The sequence below is a fragment of the Choloepus didactylus genome, chromosome 14, assembly GCF_015220235.1.
Source record: "Choloepus didactylus isolate mChoDid1 chromosome 14, mChoDid1.pri, whole genome shotgun sequence".
NCBI classification, from domain to species: domain Eukaryota; kingdom Metazoa; phylum Chordata; class Mammalia; order Pilosa; family Megalonychidae; genus Choloepus; species Choloepus didactylus.
Window position 1 is genome coordinate 62620595 of NC_051320.1, and position 21266 is coordinate 62641860.

A 21266-nucleotide genomic window follows, 5' to 3' on the forward strand; every position below is an offset into this window, starting at 1 on the left:
TTATGGGTCTCAGTAACATGACCTGCTGCTTTCCACTTGGAAATAAAATCAGAAGGCAAGAATGAGTTCTCTTTGATCCTTGAATTAAAAACCCCATCTTTGCAGAAAGAAAAGACAGTTTAGACATCATTTCCCTGAAGATGTCAGATCCTTCTTTATCTCACAGAATGTAATGGCTTGATGGAATATTTAAATATAAGGTTATTCAAGTAATGGGAAATAAGATACTTTGGCTTTAGAGCTGCAGATGCATTTTCGACACACTGCTACCCTCTGCTGGTTGACTATTTTGCATCTTCACATACACCCTTAAAAATAAACAGTACTCTGTAATCCAAATTATAGAATCATATTGAAGGGGAAACTAGGGCCTGAAAGTGACCAAATTGATGTGGATGGTGTCTGATTGACACAGATTTATCATTAGACTACCATCACTTCTTCCTGCTTTACCATATTGCCTTTTCTTCTATTAAATTAAAGGTCAAGTTATTTATTGGGTGCCTACTGTGGTATTGTCTGAAGCTCTGAAGATGGAGAAGTAACAACCAAGTTTTCTGCACTGATGGGAGGTGCATTCTTGTGTGAGGAACTAGCCAATAAATAAAATAATTTCAGATGATGATGCATTAAATAGTAATGAGGATACCTAATTTATGAGCACTGTGTTCTAGGTACTGTTCAAAGCACTTTCCATGATTTCACCTGATCCTCACAGTGTCTCTCAAGTGGATACTATACTTTATGGATGAAGATACTGAGGCAAAACGAAAATGATCATAAGCTTTGGAACCAAGATTTGAAACAAGAGCAACTGACTCAAGAAGTGATTGCAGAAAGCTTCCCAAGAGATGATGCTGAAATGAGGACAAAATGATGATAAGGAGACAAGCTTTCAGAGCTCTAGGGGGAAGCATGCCAGGCAGAAGGAACAGCCAAGCACAAAGACTCAGAAGTGAGAATGAGTTTGGAATAGAAAAGCCCCCGGAGAAAAGGCCCATGTAGCTGTCTAAAGGAGCAAGCAAGGAGAGTATCAGAAGCCAGGCCATAGTGAGGAGCTTAGATTTTATTCTAAATTACCAGATGAAGCCATTGGAAGATTTTAATCAAAGAAGTAACATTATCTGATTCATGATATAAGGGGCTCACTCCTGGTGTTGAGAGTAAAATAGATCGTAGGAGGACAAGAGTTGACAATGGGCATCTAGTTAGAAGGATGGTAACTTATGTCTCACCTGTGCCTCATCTTCTTAGGCCTAATGTTCCTAGTTCCTCCAACCATTTCTCTCACCAGAGTCTCACTTTCAGCACTGGGCACCTATTCTGAGTGTCACCTGACAGTGGAACAATAACATCCCTTAATCACATGTTATGCCATCAAATGCCGCTTGACCTTGCCTTTGCTTTTCTACCTAAGGTGGCCCAGTTGGCTGTGGGTTTGAGCTTGTAACCAGCTACGTTGCCATGTGTTTCATTTAACCCTTACAAAGCCTAGAATCCCACACCTGTACTTAGCAACAGATCATTTTTTAATCCCTCTTTTTAGACAAATATGAAGACCAACTTCCACATTTCTAAATATAAAGTCTAAGCTTTCTTTTAAGCTTTCTTCCCATCAATAAAGAAGTGAAAAATAGTGTTAAATACTTCCGATTTCCCCTTTTTTGTTGTTGAAAATTTTCTTCCCAGCTCCAACTTTGAGAAAATTCTTCTAAGTCTCCTTAACTTTATTGGGAATAGCACTTTATGTAAACAAAATCCCTTTGTTCCATAAATGGAGTAGCAGATATATCGTGAAATGATAAAGAATCAACCTTATTTCTATAAGTTATAAACATTATGACTTTGGGGTCGTAAGTGAGCTTGACTCCTGCTCTGCCATTTATTAGCTACATGCCCCAAGAACATGAACGTCTCCAAGCTTGAGTTTCCTCATTTGTAAATTGCAGATAATGCCAGTACTTAGCTCATAGATTGGCACGAGTTAAATGAGATAATGCACGTCAAACATTTAGCAAAATGCTTGGCACAGGGTAAATACTTAATAATTGTTAACTAGTACTCAATAATTGTTAGCTTGAGACGGTGGCTGCTGAATTTAAAACAGAACCCTCAACTTGGCATTCAGTGCCTTCTACATCATGGACTCAATCTACTGTTAAAGCCTCATCACCCATTTTCACCGCTTATATAAATATTACATAAACCCCAGAGATACTGAAACATGATGTTTCCTAAATGTGCCCTGACATGTCCCTGCCCTGATCTTTTGCAGGTGTTTTCATCTATCTAGACTCCCTTCTTTCCATTGCAACCTATCTTCTAAGACTTCTTTTGGAAAGCTTTTCCTGATTTTTCAAGAGTATAATTGCATCCTTTGAACTCTGTAGCACTTCCAATGTAGCTTTCCTATGTTAACCTCTGTCCCAGCATATTCAGTGACTTGCCTCATGGACTCTTTTAGACTCTAATATAGAGATCAAGGTCTAGTACAGGCCACCAAGTATAACTAGGGGTACATGCTGACCTCTTCCCAAGGGCACCAGTCAAGGCTGTGATTTGTGGCTGCTTGCTAAACTGAGTACAGTAACACACGTCAGTGTCCACCAAGAAGAGTGTCCTTTTTTATTTGCATAAAGGTGCCACATATAATAGAGGGCCCAGAATTGATTTTACTTTCCTTTGCATCCCATGAAACATCTAGCACAGGAGCATATGTACATAGCAGGTGCTCGGTCAACCTGATTTAATTGATTCTGATTAAACTAAGTCCATTTGTTGAAAATAAAACCACAAACTCAGGGTTTTGAATACACTTTGGTCATTTACCAACTGTATGGAGAAAGGAATGGGGAAGAGGGGTCAAGGGGTGGGGGACAGGGCATACTAATCCTGAGTGAACAGCTACCATATCTCATTTGCTTGGTAGGCTGTGGTTTATATCCACAAAAGAGGGATGATGAATTTGCTTAATGTACATCAAGCTGAAACAGCATGTCGTGTTGAAATGTTAACAACTTTGCACGATATTCTCTGATACCAGAGATTAGAAACTTTGAGGATTCTTTGATAAGATTGCTGATGACATATTCTTGGAAGGGGTCACAGAATGTCTTGGGGGAGTAAAACATAAGTGTCCACTAGATTGCTAAGTCTCTAACTGGCCGTTTATAGGATGTGTGGCTCTGTTTTGAGAGTTGATTTCTTCTTTGTTCCCAAAAAGGTGAATCTCTAATGAGGATGTCAGCACCACTTCTTTTACATAAGAAAATCTTCTTGAGATCTTTTAAATTAACGCAGTGTATAGCCAGTTGTTTCTTCTGGCAGTTTTTAAAAGTGGTTCCAATCCCTATAAAGTCATGGATGGTTCTCTTTGTTACATACAGGAATGGTGGAATGATATAACAACCCCCTGCCCCCCTGCCACAGGAGCTCAGAAACTTCCACACTCCCATCCCCAATAGCTACTTATCTGATGCTACTGCATGTTAAGGACTCTATTGTTTAATTGAGAGTTGTAGCTATTGTTTAGAGACCTCTTGAGGTTCTCATCTGTGATTCTATCTTCAGTATAAATGAGTTAAAAATCTTTTCTAGGAGCAAATTTGGTTGAAGAGAATAAAATCTTTGACACCTAAAAAATAAGAGGCATGAGGCATGGAAATTGGACACCTAGGACACTGGTAAAAATTGACTAATTCACATCGTGCTAAGAATCAGAACTGACCTTAAGAGGCACAAACAGCAGAGTGAGCACAAATGAACAAGAACTGTTCTCTCATCCATTAAAAGGTACTCAATCTTTACATAAGCCCCTATGCCTACAGGGACAAGTACTACACAGGAGGGATGGGGCCAGGGGAGATGCTGGAACTGGAAAGCACCTGCCTGGTCTAAAGCAAATAATTCCTGTATAGTTCCAGAAAGCTGTTGCCCTGCAGAAATGCCTCCCCAGAGCTGCCAGATTTTTTCAGTGGAAGGTGTAATTCTAGATTTTTATGAACTCTTTTATGGAAGAGTTGGCAGTTAATTCACTTAAAGAAATCTGTATGGGGGCCACATGTGGCCTGGGGACTACCCATTTGCCATCCTTGTTTAAAATTACAAATAGACTCCTGGTCCCTGGGTTCTGAAAAAGAAGCATGCACAGAACTAGCTTATTGCTTTGTTAACAACCAGTCTTGTCATGACATTCTGTGTTCCTATGGAAGCATAATTTCCATGTAAGAATGGCAGAAAAATTAGCAAGAAAGAAAGCATTTGTCTTATTTTTCTGGTGACTTTTACCAGCATGCAATAATGGTAGAAATGGCCTTTTCCACCATCTGGGCTTGTAAATGAGCCCAGAGGTATAACAGGATCCAAGTGCATCCGATAAAGGTGGCCAATAAAACTCCTAAAGCAGTATTTAAATCCTCAATAATCTGCTGAAATTAGAATGCAGTACACACTTGAGTATTTTTGGAAATGGGGTCTGTGGCATATCTGGCAATAATCTGTTAGAGATCCAGGTCAGAGGGGACTAGTTATTAGGAACCCTTCTAAAAGAGAGTTTTGAATAAGGCTTTAGATTTTTGTCAGTGTATTTTGAATATATCTTTTTCCTAAGTTTGCATATCTTTGAAGCAAAAGGGAGAAGAGAAATTTAATACAAATAATTTTGCATAATAAAATTCTTAAAAATTATCTACTTTGGTACTTTTTATTTGTCCAGTGAGGGAAGAGGATAATGTTACTGTATATTTCTATAATGCTTTATAGTTTACAGAGTTCTTATACTCATTTGATGCTCGTTGTAACTCAGAAGCAGGTGGAATTATTTTGTTTTTTTTAGGTGAAAAAATCAAGCATAGGGGTTTGGTGAAGTTACCCTTAAATGGTTCTCTGATGCCCTCAGGGTAAGATCCAAACCACTGATCTTGACTCATAAGGCCCTTCATGATCTGGCTTCTGCTTATCTTTCTACGTCACGTCTTGCCAGTTTCCCCTTCACTGAAGCCATACCAAGCTATTTTCTCTTCCCCATTTGCTAAACTCTGTCTTGCCTCTGGACCTTTGCATATGGTATTCTGTCACCTTCTCTGGCAAGCCCCTACTTATTCTTCTGGTGTCTGCTTGGACATCATTTCCTCTGATTATCTGTCCCTGTTTCCACCAACACGGAGGTTAGTGCCCCCTGTGTGTTTCCCCAGCACCCTGTGCTTATCCAGATCATAGTACTAACTGCTCCTTCTGTAATGGCTTGTTTCTTGATCTGTAAGCTACTTGAGAGCAGAGACTCCTATCCATCAATGAACCCAAGAGCTTAGCACAGCTTATGACCCATGTAGGTCTTTCAGTTTGATGAATAAACGACTTGATTCACCAGTTGTTCAGAAGTTGCAATACTAAGACCTCCTATGCAAAATCATCTAATAGTGGCTTTCTCACTATTCCATAGCTGGATCCTGGTCCATTATAATTTGTCTCAACACTTCCCCTTTAGAGCCCTACATTGATCCTAACCCCTCATCCAAACCTTTTTAACTTTCTCTGGGGGAGTATTGCAGCCTGAGTATGGTGAAATCCATAATACGACTAGTTCATCCTTCCCTTACCTCTTTTTAAATTTTGTCTGGACCTTCCAAGCTCATAGCTTAGTTATTTTGTCTATTCCTCCCTCTGTGAGCTTGATGCCTTATAAGGTATCTTGTTCTGGCTCACTGCTTCTGCTCACTTTGGTTTCCTTTTGCTGGGTGCTTCCTGTTCTTGTCATAGCCCTAAAACTACAGAAGAGAGGGTAACTCTCTCCTCTCTTTCTGTGGAGCTCTCCAGAACTCTTGAAGTTTGATAATTATTTACTACTGTCTGGGAATTTCCCAATTCTGCTGCCCTTGTCCTCGCATCACTCTTCCTACCTTCAGAATTACCTGCGGCTTCCCCTCCTCTTTGAAAAGCATAGATCTTACATAGGTGGGAAATGTCCACAGCTGGCTTGTTCTTCTGGATGGCTGAGACTTTCTTGATCAGAGCAATTAGCCATCAACATCATTACTCTAAGGCAGATGTTAAAGTTCACTGACTCCATGTTCAGTTTGCTGGCCATATATAGATTTGGCTCTATACGTACCAGCATCACCCAGTTATTTTCATTTTCACTCACAGTGGAAGTAGAATTTTGAGAATTGCTTATCCTTGATCACCTCTTCCAGGTGTAATGATACTGGCAGATTGCTGTCTCCAGTGGGGAGAAAACACACTAGAGAATCTTTAATTAAAAATTTGTTAATATATAAGGTTTTCTTGGGTCCACGTTTAAACCAAGGTTCCTTCACTTAAACAAAGCCTTATGAGCCACATTTTCTCATTTGGTTCTCAAAATCCCTGAGACCTGTCTTACAGGTGAATTATAAGAGGTTAGGAAAGACAAGTGACCTTTCAAGACAGGATCCCATAGAAGTGGCAGAACTAGGACGTCATCCTAGGTGTTCCTTCCATTGTATCACATCGCCTCGTAGTAGCTCTTGTGTAAATGTAATCTGTGCTGTTATGGAACTTGCCCTCTATTTAATACCACGACTTTGCATGGCACCGGAGCCTGTCCAAGAGAAAGCTCCTTTATCCATTACTCAAACTTGGTCTTTTGTTTCATGTTGAGTTCTTAAAAAGTGATTAACATGCTCATTTTGACACAATATTTTAAATCTTCATATACAAACTTAGAAAAACTCTCAATTAACCAAAACATGCAGGTAATTTTGCTCACTTGAATTTTCAGATCACCAAATGCAATTCAGAGAATTACAATGGAAAGGGACAATTTCCAACTCCATCCTGAGATAGGTGACATAAATCAATGAACCTCAGTTTTCTTGTGTGTTAAAGGAGTATTAAGTTATAGTTATAAAGATTAATTAAGATATTGTGTAGAGACTACCAACCACAACAGAAGCACTCATATGTGTTAGTATGGCCATTATTTTGATGGGAATCCTTTTGAAATATTACTTTTTCCAGTCTTTGCTATCATTGCTCATTACTTAAGTATATTCCAATTATCTTGGGACCATTATTAAGACTATATCTCAATATTCATACATTTATGTAAATATATACTGCGATTATGTAGAATAATTAATCTGATATCCTTGGCTTTTGGAATTTTGTTTAAATGGCTAAATTCAACTTGTTTTTTTTTTTGATGACTTGTTTTATTCCATTAATAGAATTATTTAGGAAGGAGAAAACCTACAGTTAATTGAATTCAGAGTGATTACTGTTTTAAGGTAGTAACTAAGGAGGCAGTGCAATTTAGTGGTTTTGTATTCAGGGCCAGGTAAAGAGGGGATTATTAACTTTTTCATTTATTCTTTGATAGTGCTTAAGTTGTTAAAATAAATATATTACTTTTATAATTGAGCCATTTATTTGGAGAGAAGGAGAGAGACATATAGATCCAGATACCAGGTCAAAGATTTCTGGCTTCCCTGTATCCTTTGCTATAGACAGCCGAGTAAAAGCCCTGTGCCTCAGTTTTCTTGTGGAGAATTTTAACTATTGGGATGCAGCCAAGGAAAGAATTAATAGGAAAAATTTTTAAACAAAACAATAACTGCAAATGCTGCAATGTAAATACCCAAAATAATCATAAATGTTAAAATTTGCACCAAAAAATAATTGGTTAACCATAAATGCTGTGTTAATGATTCACAGATGTGTATGCTGTGTGTCTGAGTCTTTACAGTATGTACGTTATAATCTCCCAATTTTAGATATTCTGTAAAAATAATCATCTATCTAAGCTGGTCCACTCTTCTGTAAGTCCATGTTATAAAGAGTTCAGAAAGTAATTACTGTTAACATGTTAAATTGCATCCCTAACAACTCAAATGTATCCCCTGAAACAAAAAAAAATCATTCATGAATATCAGAGGTCATACTTAAATTTGATTTGCATTTAATATTTTGTGTTAAGTGAATCAAAGTTTACAAAATTCAAAAGACAACTGTTTTTAAGCTACTTGTTATATAGCTGCATAGTAATTCAATAAACCTAGTGCCATATTTTTGGAAAGCATAAAAAGATCTAAAAAGTATTTACAGAATGCAAATGGAATATATTCAGGATGAAGTTTTAGTATAAATATCACCCTTTAACACAGCCTTTGAAAAGTTTAGTTTGCCCCACTACTAACTTCAGAAAATTATCCAGAGATGTCTTATGTTTAAAGTAAATTTGACTTCTTAAATTGTGCCTGACTGTATAAAGACAATATCATTGCCTGCCAAATCAATTATGGATCAATTATGTATTACGGGTCACTGATGGCTAAAGGATAGGGATTATATTAGATGAAGTTTAAAATATGACTTTTGAAGTTTCCTCATACTCCAAGATAACCATTATTTTCAGCTATTCCTCAAGACTATTTATGCTTGCAACGTCTGTTCTTGTACTTAACATACCTGCTCCTTACTCTGCTCAGAAAGCTGCAGGAGTGAACAGAAGTTGTCTGCTTAGGCACATATAGGTTAAAGGTAATCTTCTCTCTACTGCAGGGAGATAATTATGCAGGCTCTGGAGAGTCAGAGCCTCAAGTAGTTTATACTGAGATTTCCCACATGTCCCCATGATGTGGGAAAATTGAAGGATCATTGGAGACATCTTCTTGATGACTCTTCCACCCCACACTCTAGGATTTAGGGTATTGAGAGCAGCCTTAACTATAATACTTATATATAACTTAACTTTTTAGTTAATAATAATAGAGCAATTTATTCCCACCATTAGAAGGTGATGTTGTAGGCAGGTCAAGGGCATTGGACTTGCTTAATTGGAAGTAGAAGGCAACAACAACAATACAACAATAATAATAAGTACTTACCAACTCACCAAAATGAAAACCCATACTATCCCAGGGCTATCGGTGTGAAAGACGACCATAGCAAGTTCTTCTTGGTATGTCAGATGTGGTAAATTAAAGGCAACTGTTTTCACTGTCTCACATTCAACCTCTTGAAATAGCTACAACAGCCCCAATTGGAATAATCTATGAAAAGAAAATTTCAATGACCACCTTGATTACTTGCTTCAAAAACAAAAATGCAACTCTTCTATTGTTCAATCAAATAAAATTGGCCAATATCACAGATTTTAAAACATTGAAACCTATTATTAAATTTACTAAATTAACTAAATTTACAAAATTAATTAAATTTACTGTTGCTCTGAAAGAAATATGAATCTAGATTTAGTATCATTTAAAATGTATTTTTATAAAGATTATAGACAAGGTGGGTCTCAAGTACAACTAAAAACATAAACTACTTAATAATACCTTAAAATTTCTACCAATGGGACAAATTAGAAAGTGATAACAAGAAGTTGAATTATTTATTCTATGACTATTTATTGACCCAGGTACTAATTGATTAAATGGTAAAAGTTTATTAATTTGAGAAGTGTGGGATAAAATTTATTGTATTCTACTATAAAGAAATAGTTTTTTTCCCTCATTAAAAATATATTTTTCTCTTCCAGATATCACATAAAAAAAGTGCAAATTGTTATAACAATTGGCCTTTGTTTTGGAGAAAATAATGAACAAATGAGAAAGAAGGGAACTGGGAGACAAGTTCACTGGCTTCACGTTGTAGGACCTAATTTCATTTAAGACGACTAGCTGAAAGGCAGATTAGAGGATAGTGTCACCTCCTCATGCATGATGAACACTTTTCTTTCTTCCTGGTTACTCTTTATTGCTAAGGAGAAAATGTCAGTATTGCTTTATTCAGATACTAATTCAGCATCTCAAATAGTTAACAGTGGTGTTAGTACACAAAGTTACTAACCACAGTGATTTAAAAGTTTACACTGATAAAATCAAATATAATTGTAATTCAGTAGTCTGAAACCAAAAAAGAACATTAACCCAGAATTCAGTATTTACACAATTAAAGAGATGTCTTTCTTTATATACCTCCTTTCTCATGTCTGAACTGGGTCATATTTATTCTTCAACCAGATTCAAAGAGTTTCTTTTTTTCTTTCTTTCTTTTTTTTTTGGTCCACATATGTATTGGATTGTTTTCAAGTTTCTTCTTGAGAAAGGTTAAGTCAATATTTTGACAATAGAATCTTCAAAGTGAGCCATGAGCTTTGGTAATGAGAGTTAAATTTCACAAGCTAGAATGTCAAAGATGAAGGGCAAAAAAAGGAATTGCAAGTCATACAAAGCCTATTTTTCTTAGTGTAAAGTTCATAGCCCTCCATGCCAACAACTCTCTCAGCATATTGACTCATTCCTATTTTCTGATTGGAAGAGACTTTATAAAGTCCAAGGGGAGCTAACTCAGATGCCTGCAGGGGACAGGCATCTAATAGAAATGAGTGAATCTTCCATTTGCAAACAGCAGAAGAGATGGAAACCATGGGAATTTGAGAGCATAGCCCTGTCTAATGATATTCAGATCAATTTAAAAATAAACACTGTGCCTCCAAAAATTCTCATCTATAGGTCAAATTTGACCTATGGGTCCCCAAATTGCTATTCTTGTAAATTTGCCTGACCTAAGTAACAGTTTCTTTGAACCTCTCATCCAAGGTTCGGATCCCATCTCCAATATTCCTGCCAAGTGGCTATTCAACCTCTATTTGAACATTTCTACTAATGGAGAATTTGTCAATCTTGATGCCACCACGTCCTTTGTGAATCATATTAATGGCAGTGGTGGTAGTAGTCTTTGTTGGGCTTTAGATAAAAATAACAATGGATTACTGAACTTTAATAGTAGATTTCTCTGGCCCAAAGTATGCAATAGGCCTTTCTTTGTTTTGTGACTCTTTGAAAGTGTCATTATTGAGCATTTTAACTCTTTGCCTCATGGATGATACAGTTAGTTCCTGAACTGCAAGTAGAGTACTCATATTTGACTGTATTATTCCAGGTTTATTAAATGACTCATGCTATATAGGTTAATCTCAGAAAAGCCCATTTGTGTTTGCTCATCCTACCCCAGATTTACGAAGTAATTTCTTCATGATAGGCATGTGCTAGATAAGAAGGACTCTATTTTCCTTGGACTCACAGTCTAGCTAGGGAAATAGACAATAAGCAAGAAAACAAGCGTAAGATAATTAAAAGTTCTCATAAGTGCTCTGAAGGAGATAGAAGCTGGAGAGGCAGGCAGGAGCCAGATCATGCAGAGATATCTAGGGCAGTAGGAGTTTGGAGTTTTCTGAGCACGTAGTGAGAAGACACAGAAGGATTTTAAACAGAAGGATGATATGATCTTAGAGAAATGATTGTAGAGGGAGATTGCTAGCATACAGTCAGTATAGAAAATTCTGATAATACAAAAATATTAAAAAGAAAATAAGTTACACAAGATATCACCACCCGAAGACAAGTATGGTATGGCATGGGGGGTGGTTTGTAAGCAGAATTCTAATGTGGCTCCCAAGATTCCCACCCCCTGGTATATAGACTATGTATCATACTCTCCCCTTGAGCATGGGTTGGAATATAAAGATGATGGGATATAATAGGTTATGTTATATGGCAAAGGTGAAAAGATTTTGGAGATATAACTGAGGTCTTTGTTCAGTTGATTTTAAGTTAATCAAAAGGGAGATTATCCTGGAGGGCCCTTTAAAGGAAGATCTACAGGTCAGAGACAGAAGTCAGAGAACAGCAGATATGATCTCCTGTTGGCTTGAAAAAGCAAATTGCCATGTGGAGATGCCACATGGCAAGGAACAGCGGGTGGCCTGTGTTTGCCGAGAGGCTCAGATGAGTTTGCTGCCCTGGCTGACATCTTGATTTAAGCATGGTGAGACACTGAGCAGAGAACCCAGGCAAGCCATGCCAGGACTCCTGACCCATGGAAAGGATGAGATAATAAATTGTATAGTTTTTAGCCTCTGAGGTCATAGTAGTTTGTTACACAGCAATAGCACACTAATGTAAGAGAGATGACATGATCTGCTCTTTGAATGAGCTAATTATAGAGGGACAAGAATGAAAACCACTTAGAAAGTCTGCCATGATCCAGACAAAAGATAATAGTGACTTGGGGTGGGATGCTGGCAGTAGAGATGAAAAGTAGACAGAGTTTAAATAGATTTTGGAGGTGAAACTGGCCTTGCTAATGAATTTGGAGGGTGAAAGAAAGGAAATAATCAACAATTATTCTCAGTATTTTGGCATGAGCAAATGCATGCATGGATAATGGTCCTGTTCAATGAGAACTGAGATGATAAGGAAGGAATATTTTGACCTGCCAGGTGGCAAAAGATGGTGTTTGATGTTCGAAATAGGATGTCATCAAGTTAGCAGGTTGAGTATTTTTCTAATAAAATTAGGTTGATAGTGCCCCATTTTACCTTTCTCCCAATTAACAGCAAAAACATACATTTTAGTGATTGCATAATATTTCATTGTATAAGATTCTTAAGTATTTAACCAGACCCTTTTTCCCCTGCTGACATTTTAAGCTGTTTTCAATTTTTTTGCCTTCACAAGTAATGTCCTAGTGAGTATAAGAGTATCTAATTCTTATACCATGATTCTTATTATTTCCTTAGAATAATTCACCAGAATTGTAGTTACTGAACCCAAAAATTTTGAATATTCTTAATTTTTTTTAATTCAAATATATTAAATTGCCCTCTAGAAAGATGGTGCCAATTACCATTCCCTCCAACAGTGCCTGAGAAAGCTAGTGCATTTCACCTTCACTACTGGGTATTATTATTTAGAAAACATCTTTGCCAATTAAAAAGTAAAAAATAAATCTTATTTCTCTATTAATTTATCATAGTCCAGGTAATTTAAAGGTGTGATATTGTTTTTTCTTTCTTGCCTGGCCTGACATCTCTCACTGTAATCCAACTCAGTATGTCTGTGGTCAGGCTCTGTCATTAGTAAGCAAAGGAAGATAGAACTATGTTGTGAAATCAAGCCTCCTCTATGAAACCATGGGTGCTTCCTCTGACATATTCCCCCAAATTGCATCTAGAAAAAGCCTTAATATTGTCCTCATCCTCAACCAGCTTTCCTCCAAAAACAGAGCTGACAGAAAGCCAATGGTAATTAAACGTAAAATATTTTTTATAGTTTGCCAATATTTAACATTTTATCCTGTTTTTCTTTATTTTTAAAATAGTATCTGGTAGTTAATACTACCATCCATCTGTGATAAAACTGTTAAGTAAAACTACTACAAGATATTTCAAGAATCAGTAGTTAAAAATGAATTCAGTATACTCAGAGTGTGTATTATTGGTTCCTTCTGGATGATGGGCTTATGATGGGTAATTGTTATTTTCTTTTTATTAATTTTCTGTATTTTCCAAACATTTAACAATGAACATGTAATCTGTGGTAAAAAGACCGGAATAGAGCATTCAAAATTTAATGAAAAGCACTTCAAAGGGTCTCAGAAAGTAATTATTTGAAATTGATATAAAAATCAGGAACAGAAGTAACCTAAACATTTCAGGGATTAAATGGAAAAACTTTTTCAAAATGGATTTATACAGTATATTAGATGTATGTCGTAACACTTGGCTTCAAACCAACAATTATACTTTTGTAAAAGCCAAACAAGTTTTAAATTCAGTTTTATTGAAATATATTCACATAACATACAACCATCCACAGTGTACAATCAGTTGTTCACAGTACCATCACATGGTTGTGCATTCATCACCACAATCTATTTTTTGAACATTTTCCTTATACCAGAAAAAGTAAAAATAGGAGTAAAAAATAAAAGTAAAAAGGAAAACCCAAATCATCCCCCCCCACCCTATTTTTCATTTAGTTTTTGTCCCCATTTTTCTACTCATCCATCCATACACTGGATAAAGGGAGTGTGATCCATAAGGCTTTCGCAATCACACTGTCACCTCTTGTAAGCTACATTGCTATACAATCATCTTCAAGAGTTAAGGCTACAGGGTTGCAGTTTGATAATTTCACGTGTTTACTTCTAGCTATTCCAATACATTGAAACCTAAAAAGGGTTATCTATATAGTGCATAAGAATGTCCATCAGAGTGACCCCTTGGCCGCATTTGAAATCTCTCGGCCAGTGAAACTTTATTTAGTTTCATTTTGCATCCCCCTTCTGGTCAAGGAGATGTTCTCAATCCCACAATGTCGGGGCCAGATTCATCCTCAGGAGTCATATCTTGCGTTACCAGGGAAAGTTACACCCCTGGGAGTCAGGTCCCACGTAGGGGTTCGGGCAGTGAGTTCATCTGCCGAGTTGAAACCCAAATGGATTTAAAATACACATTCCTACATCTTTTAAAAATGTATCACAAGCTGATTCTGCAGGTGCTAACATTGCCTGCACAGTTCTCAACCATGTCAGAACCAATCAGAGTCCTTTTGACTGGAGCAGCTGGTCAAATTGCATATTCGTTGCTGCACAGTATTGGAAATGGCTCTGTCTTGGTAAAGACCAGCCTCTGATTCTCGTGCTGTTGGATATCACCCCCACGATGGGGTTCCTGGAATGAGTCCTTATGGAACTGCAAGACTGTGCACTTCCTCTCCTGAAAGATGTCTTCATAACAGATAACGAAGATGTTGCCTTCAAAGACTTGGATGTGGCCCTTCTTGTGGGTTCCATGCCAAGAAGGCTTGGAGAGAAAAGATTTACTGAAAGCAAATGTAAAAATCCTCAAAGGCAAAGGTGCAGCCTTGGAAAATTATGCCAAGAAGTTGGTCAAGGTTGTTGTTGCGGGAAACCCAGCCAATACTAACTGCCTGGACTGCCTCAAAGTCAGCTCTATCCATCCCCAAGGAGAGCTTCAGTTGCTTGACACATTTGGATCAAAACCAAGCTAAATCTCAAATTGCTCTGAAACTTGGTGTTACTGCTGATAATGTAAAGAATGTCATCATCTGGGGAAGCCATTCCTCAACTCAGTATCCAGATGCCAACCATGCCAAGGTGAAATTGCAAGGAAAGGAAGTTGGTGGTTATGAAGCTCTGAAAGATGACAGCTGGTGTAAGGGAGACTTCATCGCGACTGTGCAATAGTGTGGCACTGCCTTCACCAAGGCTCGGAAACTATCCAGCAAAATGTCTGCCGTGAAAGCCATCTGTGACCACGTCAGAGATATGTGCTTCGGAACCCCAGAGGGGGAGTTTGTGTCCACGGATGTTATCTCTAATGGCATCTCCTATGGAATTCTTGATGATCTGCTCTCCTCATTCCCTTTTGTGATCAAGAATAAGACCTGGAAGTTTGTTGAGGGTCTCCCTGTTAATAATTTCTCATGTGAGAAGATAGAACTTACTGCAAGGGAACTGGCAGAAGACAAAGAAACTGCTTTTGAATTTCTTAGCTCTGTCTGACTAGACAATCATTTCAATGTAATGCCCAAAGCCGAAGAATCTAAATGTTGTCTTTGACTTTAGTACCAAATAATAATAATGCTATACTTAAATTACTTGTGAAAAATAGCACATTTGAAAGTTGTGTGCTTCTTGATACAAATTTTTGACTCTTTATCATTATGGTATTAGTGCTGCAGTATAAATAAAAATATATATTCAAGTAAAACAAACTGTATCAGAAAAAAAGTCAAAAGGAATGACTCCTGATCAGTGAAGGGATTCTCCAGGATGCTGTGAAGTCAGGACGCCTGGCTTTAAAGGGGGAAGGAAAGCTTTCACGGCTCAGCGTCAAGCCCATAATGCCAGTTATTAAATGACATTTGCAAACCACATTAAAAGACCCACAGGCTACTCTCGATAAATGATAATATCTACCATTTGAGTTTTTACTATTTGCTGGACAGTTGGCTATTTGCTTTACATGCCCTCTCTTTTAAAGACCTAAAGAATTTTTAAGTTAGCCAATTTTACGAATGAGGAAATGTGCTCAGAAAGATAGCTTGCCGAGGATCACCCCTTGGTAAATAGTGAAGGTAGATTTGACGCCACTATTGTCTGACTCCTGAATCTTGTCTCAGCTACTACTCATAATTCTTAGCTGCTATCTTTTAAAACAGTCTTTCTTCCTAGTATAAATTAACTTAAACTTCCACTGCTTTCAAGAATAGCTGTCACTGAGTCAGATTGTGCTGCAACCTGCTTCTTTGCCATTTTAGTCTCTGATTGATGTTCCTCTGCCCTGTGGGTATAGAACATCACTTCATTGACCCACTTTGCTTCAAGCTGGAAGCCCCATTTTTTTTTCCTTTTGTCCCACAAAGCACAACTAAAACAATGTTAATGGGTATAGCACATTTTACTGAAGGCTGGAAGGTGGGAAATCAAAGTGATTACTGCAAAGAGCAGAAACCAACTTCAAATTCAGTGTCAGACATACATTCCTAGGAACTAATCACAACTCCCCAAAACTGGGCAGGTTGCACAGCTGTTTAGCTTTCCATCCTCCACCCCAGTCTAGACTCTGACCATACATTTGCATTTCAATAACTCATTAGGATATTCTGCTAAGGGAAATGCCACCTACTCAGGATTTCCACCTTCAGCTTTACAAAAGGAATCACTGGAGCTTTGAAAGTATAGTTTTGTTTTGTTTTGTTTTGTTATTTCTTTAGCATCCCCTGAGTAGAATTCTCCCACACACCCCTCCTCAACAACCTGAGCAAACTGTAGATATCTGAGTTAGTATTATGTGCCAGACATGATAATCAAGACATGATCCAACTCATTTTGTTTACATATTAGGTGAAAATAGCCCATACTCTCAGAAAGATCAGTCTCAGTTATGCCCCCTGACTTTTTATGTACTAACCACCTCATTTATAGATCTGGTTTGAGGGCTAAGTTCTCCAATGGCAGCCTTGGCATCAGTGCACTAGGGGTAAAGAAGCGCCACTGCTCTAGGGTAACTCTGGACCTGGTTCCAGTTTTTAGGAAAACAAGAAGCATTTATGTTTGAGGAGGAAGCTTGTCAGCCATTGAGAAGAAACTGTCTTTGAGAGTAATGGTTGTGTTAGCATGGCATAATGGAGGTGGAGGATGGTCCCGAGTGGAAATCCCAGTTCTGCCAGATTTACTGGTTATATATAGCCTTGAGCAAAACCTTCGTATTTCATTTTTCAGAGCTTTAGTGAGGGTCAAATGAGAAAAATATATAAATTTTCCAGCAGGATGTTTGACACACTTTAAATGGTAAAGTTCTTTCTGGTCAAAGCTCTCTGAATCACAAGAAATCAAAACTGACCAAAACAACCCAAAAAAGTTGGAGATGGTAAAGATTGGGCAAGCAGCTGCATGGACATCCAAAGGACAGCTAGGTTTCATGGGGACCAGATTCAGTCCTAGAAAGTCATGGGCCAAGCTTGGCTGTCTCTCGCTTCTTCCCCATGGTCTTTAATTTTCACTTTTCTCTGTCTTTTCCCTTCTCCTCTCTACAGAATAGCTTCTTCTGCTTATCCATTAGCTTGCACATAGCTTTTGTTGTTTCAGTACCAATTAGGCTCCAACTCTCCATGGTCATTTTTGAGCTCCAGCATCCAACACAGACTATCTGTGATGTCTCCGTCTCAGTTTAAATTTGAAAAGTCTGATTGGCCCAGATCATCTGTCTGTGGAAGAACAGCACTGAAGTCAGCTGTCAGTAAACTCTTCTCATCTATTTATCTCTGAAGAGAGGGACATGGAGAACCATATGCCCACATAGGCCCACCTGTTCAACAAGGGAAATAACGTAGGCTTGGGTGATATTCCTAGACATGTTTACCGCATGTAGCTGCTGTGGAATCTCTTCACCTTTCATGTATCCTTAGACTTTACAATCTAATCCCGTATGTATAAAGCATGACTACACTATCATCTAACCCTCACAACAATAAGAAAATCTACTAAAATTTTAGAGCTTTATGTGAAAAAAAACAGAATTAAAAGGCAGAGTATACCTGCAAGCAAGCAGAAAACCTTTAGAATTCCCTGTCGAGACCCCATTTACCACTAGGGTTTCATAGCTATTTTAAAGGCAATATGGTTTGAGTGTCTGAACATCTGTGTATAGCCTTTCCTTTTTTTCTTTTCACTTTGCAAACTCCATTTTTATTTGGGTTAAAAAGCTTTAGATGAACAAACGTGATACATACATGTAATAAGACTAGTTACCACTTAAACCTTTTTTATACACAGAAATTAGAAGAAACCAAGTTTTAATCAGATCTAAAAATGTTCAAGCTGAAAAGTCATTAACACCAATTTGGAAATTTTACACAATAAGTGTTCCCCTTCAATTCTTCCTCACAGGAAGGGAAGGTTGGGTTAAAAAAAAAAAAAAAAAAAAGCAATTAAAGGCTTTTTAAATCAGCTGGCTGACAAACATTATTTTAAACCTATAGGTTTTCCCCCCGACATTAACATATCTTCTCCCCATGAACTTACATTTTAAAAACATTTAGGCCATTATACTTTCTAAGCCACATCACTACTGGTCCTAAAACTCAGGAAGAAAAGACGCATTGTTTACTGTTATTTTCTTAAAACAGGACTTTTCTTTGTTTGCTTTTCTTTTTTGGAATTAGGGATGGAATTCTAGACCACTGACCTCAGATCTTCTATACTAAATATTAGTTGATGTTCCCCAAGTTAATATACAGAAAGACATGATTCCCAAATAAATAGAATTCTTTAAAATGAAAACAAAAACACTTGATCAGGGCCTTCTCAGTGGCCCCGCACTGCATCACTTCAGGAAGCCCCTGCCTGGGTCTCTTATTCCTACACCCCCTCCGGGTGCTAGAGAGGAGCCTGGAAGAGGAATGCACTGGCTAGACTTTCCTCTTGATCGTCCCTAAAACATACTTTAATGTGCTTAAGAATTTCTCTACATGTCTTGTACACACAAAACTTTGTGTATGGGTGATTAATGGATTCTTCAGTCATAAATTTGACAGTACATGACTTTCATCTCTCCCTTCTTAACTTCAAGAAATTTCCTCCATGTAAGCTGGCATTCCATATGGAGGCATTATCATTGGTCTTTAAATGAAATGTAATTATTTTGAGTTTGTACATGGTGCTGATTAGCATTTGATCTTATTAGCTTGGTTAATCATATCTTATTGCTAAAATAAATGTTAGGTAAGTGATATTAGAGGTGATATATTAAGGGTTAAATTGTTTTTAAAAGTTGCCTAAGGTTTATGCAACCAGTTTTAGAGTCAAAATATTTGGACTCCTGTTCTGTGCTTTTCCTCCCAAAGTTATTGTCTACCTGTAAGTTTTGTTGTGTTCCATAGGCAAAGTGATTTTAAAAACACAAGCCATTAATAGTCAAGGGCTACAGAATAGGAAAATATGGCAATAGCAGCCCAAGGTCATTGCTATTAATGGAGAGAAAGTGCGAAATTTGGTCCCTATGTTCGTGGTTTTAGTAGCATCTTTCAGCTGGGCACAAAAATACATAATTCATTGGACCACTCTAGATGTTTATGTGATTTTAGGGGCCACCATCTTTTCCTTTACTATCATGTCTGGTACTGTGGCTAGTCTCCAAATTGGATAGGGTATTGAGTTCTGGCTTTTTGTAAAAATTGATGAATATCACTACTAAGACTTAGAGCATTAAAAATCACTGTCCTTGAACTCAACCATTTGTCTGTGGACAGATGCAGTCATTTTATGCAGTAACAACCCTCAGTTATTTTGCTAAATTGTTGGATTGCATTTTAAACTTGGGACAAAGAGGAGAGAGGAAGAGTGTTACTGAATAAGTGGTTATCACCAGTTCCAGTTTGCTGAAGCCGCTGTTATGCAAAATACCAGAAATGGATTGGCTTTTATAAAGGGAATTTATTAGGTTACAAATTTAAAGTTCCAAGACCACAAAAATGTCCAAACTAAGACATTAACAAGAGGATACCTTCACTGAAGAAAGGCTAGTGTCATCCAGAACACCTGTCAGCTGGGAAGGCACGTGGCTGGTGTCTGCTGGTCCTTTGCTCCAGGTCTCTGGGCTTCTGTCTCCCTTAGCTTCTCTCTCTCAGCTCCTGTGCATCCTTGCTTGTTCTCCCAGGGCATTTCTCCCTAAGCATCTGGGAATCCTCTCTTAGCTTCTCCGGGGCGAAGTCTGGGCTTCGTCTCTTAGCTTAGCATCTCCAAACATCTTTCTGTCTGCATCTCCAAACATCTGGGTCTGTGTCAGCCCTGAGCTCTCTTAAAAACTCCAGTAAACTAATAAAGACCACCTTGAATGGACAGGGTAACATCTTCATGGAAATAATCTAATCAAAAGGTCTCACCCACAGTTGGGTGGGTCACATCACCGTGAAAACAACCTTATGGAAAGATCCCACCCATAATAGGTGTGCCGCCACAAGATTGCATTAAAGAACATGGCTTTTTCTGGGGTACTTAATAGATTCAAACCAGCACACTGCCTTTCTAATACACAGCTGCTTAACAAATGGTTGCACAGCTCTTTGCAACACAGAAAGTATACCCACCTTTTCAAAATTATTACATAAGCTTTCCTTGTTTGTTTTCAGAGTTGTTTGCAAAATTTATGTAATATGCCTGAAGGTCATATCAAGAAGGCAGCTTTTCAGAAGTGATTTGAGCTGGCCACCATGAGTGTATGCACGCACATGAGTGTTTCTTTGGACCTTGCACAAGCATATGCATGTGATTCACACATCTTTTTCCATGAAGATTTGAGGTTGCAGGAGATGTCATTCTTTCTGAGTAAAAAGCCAAATCAGATTGCTGCCAGTTAATAGGTCAGATGCCACATAATACTCTCTTCAGTTTAGGTTCTTGAATTCTTACAAGTTGGAGAAGATGATACCCTGGGATTTTTTATTTGCTCTGGGACAAAATGATTCCTTTGTGCTAAAGAGGAGAGGGGGAATGATTCAGTGAGAAAGACAAGCTTTTCTAAAGTTGGCTGTATGATTCATAAAGATAAAAACTGTATGTTATACTTGTAAACTAAGATTTTTAAATAGGAGTTATTTATCAAAATTAAAACCATAGGGGGTGGAGGCATAATACATGTCAGTGATGGTAACACAATAATGTGACTATAATTAATACTACCGAATTGTACACTTGAATGGGATTAAAATGGGAAATGGGAAATGTCGTGCTCTTTCATTGACTACTGCATTAAAAAGTTTTTTGTTTTTTTTTTTTAATTAAAACCATAGGAATTAAAACACAAGGATAGAGTATGGCTGGCTTCCCACATTGCTGAATTGGTTTCTGTCTGAGGTTTATTTGTACAGGTCAGATATTCTTCCTTTTTCTCCCACGAGATTCAGCCTAGACTT

The 21266-nt window shown here is 37.7% G+C and overlaps 1 protein-coding gene and 1 pseudogene across 3 annotated transcripts in view; both read left to right on the plus strand.

Annotated features, from left to right (window-relative positions):
* The window catches only part of OXR1 (oxidation resistance 1), a 494800-nt gene that overhangs the window by 289535 nt on the left and 183999 nt on the right, over positions 1-21266 (plus strand). The gene's annotated exons all lie outside the window — the stretch shown is intronic.
* Positions 14136-15457, plus strand: LOC119509278 (annotated as a pseudogene).